General features: G+C 40.5%; 1 protein-coding gene across 1 annotated transcript in view; it reads left to right on the top strand.

Annotated features, from left to right (window-relative positions):
* The window catches only part of LOC308073623 (rho-related GTP-binding protein RhoE-like), a 528,647-nt gene that overhangs the window by 278,271 nt on the left and 235,204 nt on the right, over positions 1-15,172 (top strand). The gene's annotated exons all lie outside the window — the stretch shown is intronic.

Below are 15,172 nucleotides of genomic sequence, written 5' to 3'. Positions count from 1 at the left end.
GGTACAAAGGATTCTAAATGATATCATATGATGATCACATTGTGTGATCATTGTATTATATCACACCATGTTTGAAAGGGTAACTTGGACTTACGTGTTGGAGGAAGCCCCATACTCCTCAGTGGAAGATTGGAGTCTTTGGTCTCTCCATCCAGCTTGGAGTCTGCTGTAGAGGTATATCCACTCTCTAAAGGACAACATCATTATTGATCAACTTACTAATGCCTAAAACATGGATAAAGAAAACATATTTTAGCTTACTGACCCGTTTGGGCTGAAACAGTCCTCAGTTTCTCTAATTCTTTTTTTTTTACTTTAAATTTTTATCCCGCGATTTTTGTAACCCATTTTTTTCACCCGGTGCCAATTTCCTAAGTGATCCTGGGCACTACACCAGCCCTACACCAGTATTACACCTGTCACCCCACAGTAGGGAGGCCAGGGCCGAGCTCATGCTTCCTTCAGGCATGAGAGCCAACTGACCTTCTTGTCACCTGACAGGGGGGAGTTTCCCTGGTTGGACGTAGCGCGTGGAAGGAACACGTTATTCCAACCAGTTCCCTTCCCCTCCATCAGGCGCCCCGGCTGTCATGGGGGAGGCGGTATAGTGACCAGGATTACTACATGTTTTTGTGAGGGTATTAACTACCCTAGGAGACACGGGGAGAACATGCAAACTCCACACAGAGTAGGCCCTTTCGCCAACCCCACCTAGGGTATGGGCGCTGATGACGCGGAGGAGAAGACACGCCCCCAGTGCCCACAGCGTCCCCGGCGGGAATCGAACCCAGGACCTTCTAGCTGTGAGGCGACAGCGCTACCGACTGCGCCACCGTGCCCCTCAGTTTCTCTAATTCAGTCTTCAGATTACTGATCTGCTGAGCTGCAATGACAGGTTACATTTTGGGCAATCATCAAGAGAACAGTCATCTAGTGAGATAATGTTTACTTTGTAATGATGAAATTCTAACCAAGTTGTGTGTTTTCTGTGATGACACCATCCAATTCCTTCTTCGTCATCTTCAGCTCTTCATTGCTCTGTTCCAGTCGTTGTCTTTTTCTGTCAGTAGTTGATTACCTTCCTTTAGTTGGTTGTCTGTTTCTGTCAGTTGTTTCTGTCTTTCCTTCAGTAGTTGGTCTTTCTCCTCTACTCTCCTGTCTCTCTCTATCTTTATTTTCTCCTGTTCCCTCTCTAGTTCTTTCAGTTGAACTTTGAGCTTCTCTACTTGGGTTCTCTGTTCCTGCAGGTCCTGGTGAAGATTGTCTTGTTGTTTGATGCTCATCTCCATGCAATTACCCCAATACTTCTCACTCGTCCTCAGCTCTTCAACTTGCTGTTCCAGTTGCTTGTCTGTTTCTGTCAGTAGTTTATTACTTTCCTTCAATTGGTTGTCTTTTTCTGTCAGTAGTTGATTACTTTCCCTCAATTGGTTGTCTTTTTCTGTCAGTAATTGATTTATTTCCCTCAATTGGTTGTCTTTTTCTGTCAGTCGTTGATTACTTTCCCTCAATTGGTTGTCTTTTTCTCTCAGTAGTTGGTCTTTCTCTTCTATTTTCTTGTCTCTCTCTATCTTGATATTCTCCAGTTCCATTTCTCTTTCTTTCATTTGAACTGTGAGCTTCTCTACTTTGGCCTCTGCCATGTCTCCTGCATTTAAAAAAAACACATTAATAAACATAACATTCATGACATTTATCTACATAATTTGTGCATTTTGACCAGCAATCTTCTTTGACAAACTCTAATCTTATCAATGTTGATATGGCAATTAATCATTGAAACTTGAAGCGATTTCAAACTCACTTAACAAAAACCAACAAAAACAGGACATAATAAAACCACACACTCATAAACAAAATAAATTTAAACCATGTTTAAAGCATATAGAAATACCCAAACCATACAATAATCATTAAAACACAAAACAAATGTGTAAAATGAAATTCAATCCAACACATAGGAATACCATAGATACAACTACTCTAGGGAAATTAGCAGCACCTTCAAACAGACCACCAGATAAAGTGCTTCCAGTGATCTAAACACATCTGCTATATTGTACAATAATGTAACCTGTTTGGAGTGGTAATATATCAGAAAGTTGTTCGAAAATCTATTTAATGTTGTTCATGTCGCGCCCCTACAAGATGACACTGTGCTTCTCTTTGAGAAAAAGAAGAGAGTATGGGGGTCTAGAGTATGGAGAGGAGGAATTATGACATTTATGTGGGGTGGTAGGGGGAGGGGAGCAGAGGGATTGCTTCATACTGCAAGAACATGTATTTTCCTCTGGAAAGGGGGGGGGGTGTATAGTCAAAGATACATTTAGTTTGAGCTAAATTTGATCCACGACGTTTCAATAATGCAAACAATACTATCTATCAACTGCCAATATTCTTTGCTACCACCTTCTGAATTGCTGAAAATTGGGACAATTAATTTGGATTTGTTTGTTTTTCTAGATATCATGAAGTAAAAAACAAGTGTAAAATATAGCTGCAAGCAGCGATAAGCGGGGCCAGGGAAAAGAGAGAGAGAGAGAGAGAGAGAGAGAGAGAGAGAGAGAGAGAGAGAGAGAGAGAGAGAGAGAGAGAGAGAGAGAGAGAGACTAATGAGGAGTGAGTGAGGGCAGGTGTGATTATGGATTGAGAGGGAATGACGGTGAGGTGGGTAGATCCAATCCATGGGAATAGGCCAGGTGGACTGTTGCTGTTGCTCACTTTCTAAAAGAACATAATTATGAGAGAGAGAGAGACGGAATAGATTGAAGAGAGAGAGAGAGAGACGGAATAGATTGAAGAGAGAGAGATAAACGGAACAGATTGAAGAGAAAGAGAGAGAGAGAGAAACGGAATAGATTGAAGAGAAAGAGAGAGAGAGAAACGGAATAGATTGAAGAGAAAGAGAGAGAGAGAGAGAGAAACGGAATAGATTGAAGAGAAAGAGAGAGAGAGAGAATCGGAATAGATTGAAGAGAGAGAGAGAGAGAGAGAAACGGAATAGATTGAAGAGAAAGAGAGAGAGAGAGAAACTGAATAGATTGAAGAGAAAGAGAGAGAGAGACTTGGAAACGGAATAGATTGAAGAGAGAGAGAGACATGGAAACTGAATAGATTGAAGAGAGAGAGAGCGAGAGAGACATGGAAACGGAATAGATTGAAGAGAGAGAGACATGGAAACAATAGATTGAAGAGAGAGAAGGATGGAAGCAGAATGGATTGATTGGACGTGTCAATCTATTGCCATTAACAGGAATCGAACCCTCGACCTTCGGATTGACGGGCTGCAACATTACCTATAGTGCTATAGCTTTGTCCAGGCTGAGGTTGTCTGTTGAAGATAAAAGTGAACCAGTGAAAGCAGCCGATCTACAAGCTCAGAAACACGTTGCTATCTGAAAAGTTTTGAGATTGTAGATCGGCTATTTTCAGAATTAAGTATGTCATACATTGCAAAAACATACCCTCTCAAATAAGTATTTCAGGTTATGTTTAACAATTGCACATGTATTAATTGACACAATCATGTTGTGTGCAATGCAACTTTAATGAAGTCCGCATCAAGTGAGGCTTGAACTGGCAACCTTCAGGTTGTGAGGCACACGTTTAAGGGAGAAGCCATTGGACCAACAGACAAGAACCTGTGAAAAAGGAGATCACACAGATGATACAGTTTCACGCAAATAGCTGAAAAATCCTGGGTTTAAGTGTTTTTCAAACTGCTCAAAATTGCGGACAATCTAAGGGGGGAGCTTACTGGTCAACGTGATACATGTGTTCCTCATGAGTCAAGGCACATGTGTAAGCAGGTTTAATGGCTGTCGGCCAAACGAGGCATGACTTTTGCCTGTTTAAAGTTTGCACTTTCAAAAAATCGCTATAGCGCCCCCCTTTGACCAATTGGAGTAAGATTGGTTTCAGTAATATTTGGAATGACCCTCAACATTAACGCAAAGTTTCAAAGAAATGTGAGTCTGCATGTATGTGTTAGGGGCAGATGAATAATTGTCATAAAACTGCAATATTCATTGGCTCATTAAAGCTTCATTTTTTCACTTATGGAAAATCTTTTGTATCAGTTTGTCGGCATAGGTCCAAAGTTCATGTGTAAAACGTTTCGTGCAGATTACTCAAAAATCCCAGGAGGAGATAGGTTTTAACTGTTTTTCATATAATTCAAAATGGTGGGAGATCTAAAGGTCAGAGGTCAAAAGTCAGAGGGTTAAAGTTGTTCATCATGAGTAGACGCATATGTGTATTGAAGTTTCATGGCTGTAGGTCAAACAGGGCATGAGTTGTACCTGTTCAAAGTTGGCATTTTCAATTGAGTGCTATAGCGCCACCTTTTGACGAAAGATTGTGAGATTTATTTCTTGATAGTTTTTCATGACCATCTACCATATGGCAGAGTTTCGTAAAAAGCGACAGCACGGTTCACCCAGAACTGCGAAAAGTGGCAGAAGAAACAATACAGGGAATAATAAAACAGGTCCAGAGCTGAGCTCTGGCCCCGTAATAATAATAATAATAAATATAGCTGCAAGCAGCGATAAGCGGGGCCAGGGAAAAGAGAGAGAGAGAGAGAGAGAGAGAGAGAGAGAGAGAAAGAGAGAGAGAGAGAGAGAGAGAGAGAGAGAGAGACAGAGAGAGAGAGAGAGAGAGAGAGAGAGAGACGGAATAGATTGAAGAGAGAGAGAGAGACGGAATAGATTAAAGAGAGAGACGGAATAGATTGAAGAGAGAGATGGAATAGATTGAACAGAGAGAGAAAGAGAGAGAAACGGAATAGATTGAAGAGAAAGAGAGAGAGAGAGAGAGTGAAACGGAATAGATTGAAGAGAAAGAGAGAGAGAGAGAGAAACGGAATAGATTGAAGAGAAAGAGAGAGAGAGAGAGAGAAACGGAAATAGATTGAAGAGAAAGAGAGAGAGAGAGAGAAACAGAATAGATTGACGAGAAAGAGAGAGAGAGAGAATCGGAATAGATTGAAGAGAAAGAGAGAGAAAGAGAGAGAATCGGAATAGATTGAAGATGAGAGAGAGAGAGAGAGACTTGGAAACGGAATAGATTGAAGAGAAAAGAGAGAGAGAGAGAGAAACGGAATAGATTGAAGAGAAAGAGAGAGAGAGAGAGAAACAGAATAGATTGAAGAGAAAGAGAGAGAGAGAGAATCGGAATAGATTGAAGAGAAAGAGAGAGAAAGAGAGAGAATCGGAATAGATTGAAGAGAGAGAGAGAGAGAGAGAGACTTGGAAACGGAATAGATTGAAGAGAGAGAGAGAGCGAGAGAGACATGGAAACGGAATAGATTGAAGAGAGAGAGAGAGCGAGAGAGACATGGAAACGGAATAGATTGAAGAGAGAGAGAGACATGGAAACGGAATAGATTGAAGAGAGAGAGAGAGAGAGACATGGAAACATAATAGACTGAAGAGTAGAGAGAGAGAGATGGAAGCAGAACGGATTGAATGGACATCTCAGCCTATTGCCATTAACAGGAATCGAACCCTCAACCTTCGGATTGACAGGCTGCAACACTACCTACTAGTGCTATAGCTTTGGTCTAGGCTGAGGTTGTCTGTTGAAGATAAAATTGAACCAGTGAAAGCAGCCGATCTACAAGCTCAGAAACACGTTGCTATCTGAAAAGTTTTGAGATTGTAGATCGGCTATTTTCAGAATGAAGTATGTCATACATTGAAAAGACACTACTCTCAAATAAGCATTTCAGGTTATCTTTAACAATTGCACTTGCATTAATTGACACAAGTAAGACGCCAGCGAACACGCTGGAAGCGAACGCAGATTGACTGAGGCTGCTATATTTCAACCACACTGTAGTAGTGCACTCTGCCGCACTCTGCCGGCTGTATACAGGCAGTGCAGCTGCTGGCATTTCAGCACGGAGTTTCGAGTCACATGGGGGCGCGAGCCAATGAGAGCGTGAACACACGCTGTATACAGGCAGTGCAGCTGCTGGCATTTCAGCACGGAGTTTCGAGTCACATGGGGGCGCGAGCCAATGAGAGCGTGAACACACACGGAAAGACCATAAATAAGGACAGACACACACACACACAACCCAAGCACGTGATATAGTAAGCTCCACTTGGTCGGAGGCCTCCTTCCGCTTCTCGCAACAATCATTGTTTGTGTGCAATGCAACTTAAATGAAGTCTGCATCAAGTGAGGCTTGAACTGGCAACCTTGAGGTTTTAAGGCACACACTCTAAGCGAGAAGCCATTGGAACAACAGACCTGACCTGGTGAATGAGAGAGAGAGAGAGAGAGAGAGAGAGAGAGAGAGAGAGAGAGAGAGAGAGAGAGAGAGAGAAGAGAGAGAGGAGAGAGAGAGAGACGAGAGAGAGAGAGAGAGAGAGAGAGAGAGAGAGAGAGAGACGGACGGAAAGATTGAAGAGAGAGAGAGAGAGAGACACGGAAACGGAATAGATTGAAGAGAGAGAGAGAGACACGGAAACGGAATAGATTGAAAGAGAGAGAGAGAGAGAGACACGGAAACGGAATAGATTGAAGAGAGAGAGAGAGACACGGAAACGGAATAGATTGAAGAGAGAGAGAGAGACACGGAAACGTAATAGATTGAAGAGAGAGAGAGATGGAAGCAGAATGGATTGATTGGACATCTCAACCTATTGCCATTAACAAGAATCGAACCATCAACCTTCAAATTGACAGGCTGCAACACTACCTATAGTGCTATAGCTTTGTCCAGGATGAGGTTGTCTGTTGAAGATAAAAGTGAACCAGTGAAAGCAGCCGATCTACAAGCTCAGAAAGAACGTTGCTATCTGAAAGGTTTTGAGATTGTAGATCGGCTATTTTCAGAATGAAGTATGTCATACATACTTCATACCCTCTCAAATAAGCATTTCAGGTTATCTTTATCAATTGCATATGCATTAATTGACACAATTACTGGTAGTGTCTGTTGATATTTATAAGTATTTCCGTCCATTATGAACCAAGCCTCTGTGTCCCGAACTACTCTAGATCACTGGTTCACAAACCATTTACCAATAAAGGCATTTTTGTGTCTCCTCGGAGCGAAAACTAGTGAAAGTAGCCGATCTACAAGCTCACAAAACGTTGCTATCTGAAAAGTTGTGAGATTGTAGATCGGCTATTTTCACAATGAAGTTTGTCATACATTGCAAAAACATACTCTCTCCAAGAAGCATTTCATGTTACCTTTAACAGTTGCACATGCATTAATTGAGAGAGAGAGACAGACATGGAAACATAATAGATTGAAGAGAGAGAGAGATGGAAGCAGAATGGATTGATTGGACATCTCAACCTATTGCCATTAACAGGACTCAAACCCTCAACCTTCGGATTGACATGCTGCAACACTACCTATAGTGCTATAGCTTTGACCAGGCTGAGGTTGTCTGTTGAAGATAAAACTGAACCAGTGAAAGCAGCCGATCTACAAGCTCAGAAACACGTTGCTATCTGAAAGGTTTTGAGATTGTAGATCGGCTATTTTCAGAATGAAGTATGTCATACATTGCAAAAACATACCTTCTCAGATAAGCATTTCATGTTATCTTTATCAATTGCATATGTATTCATTAATACAGTCTTGTTGTTTGCAATGCACTTTAAATGAAGTCTCTACCAAGTGAGGCTTGTACCGGCAACCTTGATGTTATGAAACATTCACTTAAGCGGGAAGCCATTAGACCAACAGACCTGATCCAGTGAAAACGGAGGTCAGACAGATGATACCATTTCACGCAAATAACTGAAAAATCCTGGGTTTAAGTGTTTTTCAAACTGCTCAAAATTGCGGACAATCTAAGGGCGGAGAGAGAGACATGGAAACGGAATAGATTGAAGAGAGAGAGACATGGAAACAATAGATTGAAGAGAGAGAAAGATGGAAGCAGAATGGATTGATTGGACGTGTCAACCTATTGCCATTAACAGGAATCGAACCCTCAACCTTTGGATTGACAGGCTGCAACACTACCTATAGTGCTATAGCTTTGACCAGGCTGAGGTTGTCTGTTGAAGATAAAACTGAACCAGTGAAAGCAGCCGATCTACAAGCTCAGAAACACGTTGCTATCTGAAAAGTTTTGAGATTGTAGATCGGCTATTTTCAGAATGAAGCATTTCATACATTGCAAAAACAGACCTTCTCAGATAAGCATTTCATGTTATCTTTATCAATTGCATATGTATTCATTAATACAGTCTTGTTGTTTGCAATGCACTTTAAATGAAGTCTCCACCAAGTGAGGCTTGAACCGGCAACCTTGATGTTGTGAAACATTCACTTAAGCGGGAAGCCATTGGACCAACAGACCTGATACAGTGAAAACGGAGGTCAGACAGATGATACCATTTCACGCAAATAACTGAAAAATCCTGGGTTTAAGTGTTTTTCAAACTGCTCAAAATTGCGGACAATCTAAGGGCGGAGAGAGAGACATGGAAACGGAATAGATTGAAGAGAGAGAGACATGGAAACAATAGATTGAAGAGAGAGAAGGATGGAAGCAGAATGGATTGATTGGACGTGTCAATCTATTGCCATTAACAGGAATCGAACCCTCGACCTTCGGATTGACGGGCTGCAACATTACCTATAGTGCTATAGCTTTGTCCAGGCTGAGGTTGTCTGTTGAAGATAAAAGTGAACCAGTGAAAGCAGCCGATCTACAAGCTCAGAAACACGTTGCTATCTGAAAAGTTTTGAGATTGTAGATCGGCTATTTTCAGAATGAAGTATGTCATACATTGCAAAAACATACCCTCTCAAATAAGTATTTCAGGTTACGTTTAACAATTGCACATGTATTAATTGACACAATCATGTTGTGTGCAATGCAACTTTAATGAAGTCCACATGAAGTGGGGCTTGAACTGGTAACCTTCAGGTTGTGAGGCACACGTTTAAGGGAGAAGCCATTGGACCAACAGACAAGAACCTGTGAAAAAGGAGATCACACAGATGATACAGTTTCACGCAAATAGCTGGAAAATCCTGGGTTTAAGTGTTTTTCAAACTGCTCAAAATTGCGGACAATCTAAGGGCGGAGCTTACTGGTCAACATGATACATGTGTTCCTCATGAGTCAAGGCACATGTGTAAGCAGGTTTAATGGCTGTCGGCCAAACGAGGCATGACTTTTGCCTGTTTAAAGTTTGCACTTTCAAAAAATCGCTATAGCGCCCCCCTTTGACCAATTGGAGTAAGATTGGTTTCAGTAATATTTGGAATGACCCTCAACATTAACGCAAAGTTTCAAAGAAATGTGAGTCTGCATGTATGTGTTAGGGGCAGATGAATAATTGTCATAAAACTGCAATATTCATTGGCTCATTAAAGCTTCATTTTTTCACTTATGGAAAATCTTTTGTATAATTTTTTCGGCATAGGTCCAAAGTTCATGTGTAAAACGTTTCGTGCAGATTACTCAAAAATCCCAGGAGGAGATAGGTTTTAACTGTTTTTCATATCATTCAAAATGGTGGGAGATCTAAAGGTCAGAGGTCAAAAGTCAGAGGGTTAAAGTTGTTCATCATGAGTAGACGCATATGTGTATTGAAGTTTCATGGCTGTAGGTCAAACAGGGCATGAGTTGTACCTGTTCAAAGTTGGCATTTTGCTATAGCGCCACCTTTTGACGAAAGATTGTGAGATTTATTTCTTGATAGTTTTTCATGACCATCTACCATATGGCCGAGTTTCGTAAAAAGCGACAGCACGGTTCAGCCAGAACTGCGAAAAGTGGCGGAAACAGAATACCTACAATAATAAGACAGGTCCAGAGCTGAGCTCTGGCCCCGTAAAAAATAACTCAGTGGGTCAGTCACACACAACATATTGGATTTCACAATTATGTAATTGTATCTGGACATGTATCTGTCCATTGGACAGGTCCAATGGATTCCAATAGATGGGTTTCCGCGCGACGTCATCACAGAGCAGAGTGCGCAATCTGCGCATGCGGGTGGTAGAACGAACCGGAAGCGCCATTCACTCTGTTGTTATTTTCGGGATTTAGATAGGCATAATGCTGCTATTTTAGGCATAATAGGCATAATGCTGCTATTATATACAAACAGATCCAACTTCCGACAAATCATTTTTATTGAGTAAAGAAGATATTACAAACTGCATCATTTAATCTACTTTCATTAAACCTGGTGAAGACCATTTCTTTTATGAGTGTACATTTGACTAGAGCTGCTGCGGGTAATAGCGCCCTCTACTGCTCAACCCTCCACTGCGCGCGCATCATCCTCTCATGTTTACAAACAGGAAACCCATCTATAGGCCCCAAAAACATAGGCTTTGACACAAAAATGACTAGGATAAATAATGAAGGAGCTATGGTAATTTCTAGTGGTCAGACTTCTGTAAACTTTTAGTATGTTATTAAGGACACCTAAAAACAGTTGAGAAACCTTTTGTTGCAAATTTGTGTAGGTGCTTTTTTTTTCATAACTGCAGCCGCTTAACCATGTCACTTTAGTATGGAGGCGGAGACATTTTTATTTGCATGGTGACAGTTATTGAGTTCCCAGAAATTTTCGCACGCTCTCGCATGCGGTGACAGTCACAATACGGTACCAGTTAACAAAACTTGAAATATCTAGTGACACTGCAATCACATCTCCACATTATTAAACCCTGAAACATCCAGAGATGTAGATTAAAGATTGAAAAATGTAAGGAGAATCTCTTACCTTTGACTGCTCGTGATTTAGACTGCAAATGCTAGCAAAATGGTGGTAGGACAATAATAAAATGTTAGAGCGTATGATTTGTTAATAATTAACTTCCACGTACTGTAGTCAAGTCATAAAGTGACTGATGGTTTAAAGTTCAGTAACGAATGTTCCACACAGGGTCGTCATAAAACAGAAAATATGATAATGATTTATGTGGCCTGAGGCTAAGTGATCCAAATTTTTAATTATTTGTATTATTAGTATTCAAACTAGTGCACTGACAGATGCAAGAATTAATTATTTTTATGTATGTATATGTATTTACGTACATACATAATGCATACATACATGCATACACATGCACACACATGCACACGTACGCACACGTACGTGTACGCGTACGCAACACGCGCGCACAAACACACACAATTACAGGATGGTTACAAATCGCACCGGACTTAATGGCACTGGATGAATGATCGGGATAGGTGTAGAACACTTATTGAACCTCGTTGTATCCTGTAACTGAATGTGCTTACAGTAGATATTCTGTACAGTTAGGTGGTAAAAGGAAAGCCCCTCGGCCTAAACCATCACACAAAATGTCAATTTCTAATCCACTGAGTAGTCAATGCAATACTGATGCAAAAACTATTGAGGAGAGCACTGTACAATACAAAATAATAGATTTAATGCATCCAAGTGTGCACACACACACACGCCTTTTTTTTTTTACAACTTTTTGTTTAGGGTTAGGCAAACAAACAAACAATTGGGTGTAAATCTACAGACTACAGTCCCAACTACTTTTTTTTTTTTTTTTGCATTTTAACACAGATTTTGTATGAGGATCGCTGTCACAAATATCTTCAAACGGAGGTCTGCAGCCAATTACTTGTTAATTTGGTGGTCCTTGACATGCAAAGGTATGAGAACCAGTGATACAGACCTACTTACTACCTGAAGCTCTTAAGCACAATATCTCCCCTGAACAAGTGAGGATTGTCTCCTGGAAGAACTTCAGAAATGGATGGATAGATCTTTACTGAATCCTAGCATGCATAGATAGATATTTGCCTCACCGGCTGAGTTGCCATGCAGACTTTACTGTATTTGGACTTGGTATATAGAGCCCTTGGGAATCTGGTCAACTACAGTAAGTGTAGGGTTTAAGTGGGAGAGGGAACTTCAGTTGTCAATTCAAAGATACAGGTAAGGGTAGAGAAGTACAGAGCTGGTAAAACGCTGGTAACAAAAGGGTAACGATATGAAATATAATATATAGATGACTTAACATCTGATCTGGCATACTGCACCTGGTCTGTTCAGGTGTGTTGGTGTACTATGCAGGTAGGCAGTGGTTCACAACCTTTTTTCTTTTGTCTTATATCTGACAGAAGCTGAGACCCTCCATGCACACTTGTGGTTTTCACGAATGTTAATCTAAGTATGCCCTGTAGGCCTACATCATTCTGGTATGACAAATAGCGTCGCAATGCATTTTGGGCTTGTAGATCTGCTATTTTCACTACTACTTAAAATGTTTAGAGTGAGTACCTTTTAATTTTGTTTCTTTTTATTAACGAAATTCTGTTGTCTTAAAATATATTTTGAATTGATCATTACAAAATGGTATTAAACGGGAAAAAGGGATATTTACTTTTGACCCATACAAATGTGTTTGTGAAACTGCTACAGGCTTACCTGGCTGCCTGCACTATGCCTAGCTGGAAACAAAGACATATAATGTACATCTGTCACAATCACATTTTGTCTCATGCAGGACACCCGGGTTTGAACACCAGGTATGACATAAAAGGATGGCAGAATTGTAGCTTAAAGATCCAGTGGTTTTAGTTTTTATGACTTGGAGATGCTCTGTTGGGAAATCTAGACATTTACAGGTTGGAACATTTCCGGATTTCTTACATTTACCATGATGTATAACTTCATAAATAATACATAGAAACATTTAGTTTCACTGATTAAAATCCTCTCATGTGTACAGTATTCTGCAAAATCCGGAGTGTTAATTGAACTCGAAAGTGTTTACACTCAGGATTTCAGCCACTATTGCCTACCTAGCTATTACGTTCCCTGGAATATCTCCTTGACTGTACTATTTTCTGTACACTGTGACTGTCAAAGTGAGATGCATACCAACCATTTTCCTTTTGTTTCCATTTGTACACACCAGGAGTGTGCAGACTCTTGTCCCTTCTAGAGATTTGAAATTGGCAGTCAAATGTTGGTGTATATTTATTTACAGTATTTTCACATAATTCCTAAGAATTCCTTCATCATGTACCAGTTGTGAACCAACTTTTATGTTGAGTTTGACACTGTCAGGAATCTGAACATTAAGAATTAGGATGCTTAAACCAAGGAGAATGGAGGTAACCCAGAAAAGGGTTTTATTTATGTTATCAGGCCTGATCTCCTCCTGATCTCCAATCAACTGAGAGTGGTTGTAATTTAATTTGTTGAGCCTTTGGAATATTCTGCTAGTCAGATATGTCAGGTAATGTTGTCCTTTCTAGAGGACGGAATGGTGTTTGAGTCGGACACTATTTTACAGTAAGACTGATTACTATTCTGGTTATTAAAGAAGACTGTTCTTGTGGCATATGTTTCTTAGTGTTCCACATGAAATGCAATAAAGTGAATTACCTTCAAGATTAGCTGAGTGGTTACTTTGAAACAAACAGTAGGGGGGTCCGCGGATATATTTTGTCCTTCGTGGGGGTATTTTTCCCTATGGGAGGGTATTTTCCTCACACAGACGGCTAGGAGGAACACACCCATGGAGTCAAGTTAGGTCATAATAATTTAGGTTACACACACTGTTGATGAAGTACATTTATAATAATCATATAACTCAATATACAACCATGATTCTCTCCTTTGCACTGCAACACCTGGATATTGTAGTCCTTGCTGAATTTGTTTAGTTCCTACAGTAATACTAAGGCAGTTACAAAGCAACGTGAGGCAAACTGTCCATGTAGATTTATTTATTATATATTCCATGTGGTGAAATTTTAAAGACAGGTACTGCATGTCAACTAATAACATTGCATCAATCTTCATACAACATAGGCAAAACGTGTGTTGTCAAATCACAGAGTCCACATCTCTTTCAGAGGATATGACATAACTTCACATTACAATATTATCTCTTCTAATATGTGCAAAGTGATATTTACACACACAAAAAACAAAAAACAAACAATATTCTCTCAACATTAAACAGATCCAGTCATGACAGGTGGCTCTAAAGTGATTTGTGGATGGATTCTTTTAAGTCTCTACAATGTGCTTCCCTCCTTTCTGATAAGCATCAGACAGCAGTTATACATGAATAAAGAATTGTAGGAATGCTGATCTGAGACCAGTGTGTTTCTGCTAAGCATCAGACAGCAGTTATAAATGAATAAAGAAGTGAAACCAGAGTTTCCATGAAGTCATAGTGAAGTTTATCTGGCCATGTGACTTGTGACCAGTGATCTTTACATCATTAATTATGAGTATGAGTCCTGATCTCAACTTCCTGGAAATTTACTGTAAATCTGCCAAATTGTCCCTGGTTATAACTAATATGTTTTCATGCGAAAGATGAATCATCGTCCTTGTCCTCGTCGTCATCATGATCCATTGTCCATCTCACCTGTTCTTTCTACTGGTATGTTTTCTCTCTTTTCCAGTAAGATCAGGTTCTCCTCCTTCAACACTGAACAAAGTTTGAGTCTTTCTTCTAACTCTTTCATCTCTCTGTTCTTCTCCTCCAGTTGTCTCTCAAACTCTCTCTGCATCTTTGTCTTTAAGGTCATGATGTTGCTGAAGATCTCAGGCAAGATTATCTTCTTCAGGTGTGTGTCTGCTTCCACCCTGGCATCTCCTTCATATACCTCTCTCATCTCCTCTATTTCCTGTCCGTGTCTCTCCTCCATCTGTCTCTTCTCGTTCTCCCTCTCCTCTTTAAACCTCTCCAGCTTTCTCTCCATCTTCTCTCTTCTCTCAGACTCCTTCCCCAGCTCTTGTTCCAGCTCTCTTTTCTTCTCTTCATCCCTCTCCTCCCTCATTTGTTTCTCCAGTTCACACAAATGATACTCCATCTCAATGAAGTTTCCGTTAAGCTCTTGGATGGTTTCCTCTTTCTCCCTCAGATATTCCTTAAGCTCTTTCTCAAACCTCTCCCTCATCTCCTGCTCCTCCATGTGTCTCCTCTCCTCCCTGTCCCTCTGAATCTTCCTCTCTATCGCTATGACCTGTGCCTCTACCTCCTGGTAGGTCTCAGTGCTGTAGAAGCTCTCTGTGTTTCCTGCCACCATGCTCACTATCTTCTCTAGCAGCTGTGAAACCTGACCAGTATGGCGGATGTCCTTCATGTTAAGAATGTGACATCTGTTCCCACATTTTTCTACAAGCTGCTGATGTTCCTGACTGGCTGCTTGGAGGAACT

Source organism: Gymnoscopelus braueri, assembly GCF_963280865.1.
Source record: "Gymnoscopelus braueri genome assembly, chromosome: 18".
NCBI classification, from domain to species: domain Eukaryota; kingdom Metazoa; phylum Chordata; class Actinopteri; order Myctophiformes; family Myctophidae; genus Gymnoscopelus; species Gymnoscopelus braueri.
This window is presented reverse-complemented; position numbering and strand designations above follow the sequence as displayed.